The sequence below is a fragment of the Arachis ipaensis genome, chromosome B6 (genome assembly GCF_059453495.1).
Source record: "Arachis ipaensis isolate K30076 ecotype BB chromosome B6, ASM5945349v1, whole genome shotgun sequence".
Classification (NCBI taxonomy): domain Eukaryota; kingdom Viridiplantae; phylum Streptophyta; class Magnoliopsida; order Fabales; family Fabaceae; genus Arachis; species Arachis ipaensis.
Window position 1 is genome coordinate 104,594,476 of NC_142441.1, and position 776 is coordinate 104,595,251.

The 776-nt window shown below is 38.0% G+C and overlaps 1 pseudogene; it reads right to left on the bottom strand.

The window, feature by feature from the left end:
• Nucleotides 1–304: 304 nt before the first annotated feature.
• On the bottom strand, nt 305–406 carry LOC148562147 (small nucleolar RNA R71; annotated as a pseudogene).
• Between the last annotated feature and the right edge of the window lie 370 nt (nt 407–776).

The following is a 776-nucleotide window of genomic DNA, read 5'->3' on the forward strand; positions in this document are numbered from 1 at the left end:
CCTATAACTGCAAACAACTTTGAACTAAAGCCACAGCTAGTTACTCTTGTGTAACAAAATTGTCAGTATGATGGACTTCCTCAGAAAGACCCAAATCAGTTTATTTCTGATTTTTCTATAGATTTGTGACACTGTGAAGACTAATGGAGTGAATCATGAGGTATACAAACTCATGCTCTTCCTATTTGCTGCGACAAATAGAGCAAAGCTGTTGTTAGATTCTCAACCCAAGGAGAGTCTGGATACTTGGGACAAGGTTGTCACTAGATTTCTGACTAAATTTTTCCCACCTCAAAAGCTTACTAAGCTAAGGGTGGAGGTTCAAACTTTCAGACAGAAAGATGGTGAGACCCTTTATGAAGCTTGGGAGAGATTCAAGCTACTGACCAGGCAATGCCTTTCGGACATGTTCTCTAAATGGACTCAACTAGATATCTTTTATGAAGGTTTATGTGAGATGTCTAAGATGCGCTTAGATCATTCTGCAGGTGCTTCTTTGCACATGAAGAAGACACCAGAGGAAACTATTGATCTTATTGAGTTGGTTGCTAACTGATGAGTCCATATTTGATGGTATATTTTGACTCAAATTGGATGGATTCTAGCACATGAACTCACACTTAAGCAAGAAAATAGCATACTTTTGTGTTTTATCCCTAATTTGATCCTAAATGTGAAAACATGCAATTTTGTGCTTGAAATGAGCAATTTAATTCCACTTTTATGTCATTCGATGCCGTGATATGGTTTGTGAGTGATTTCAGGCCTTAGAGGTG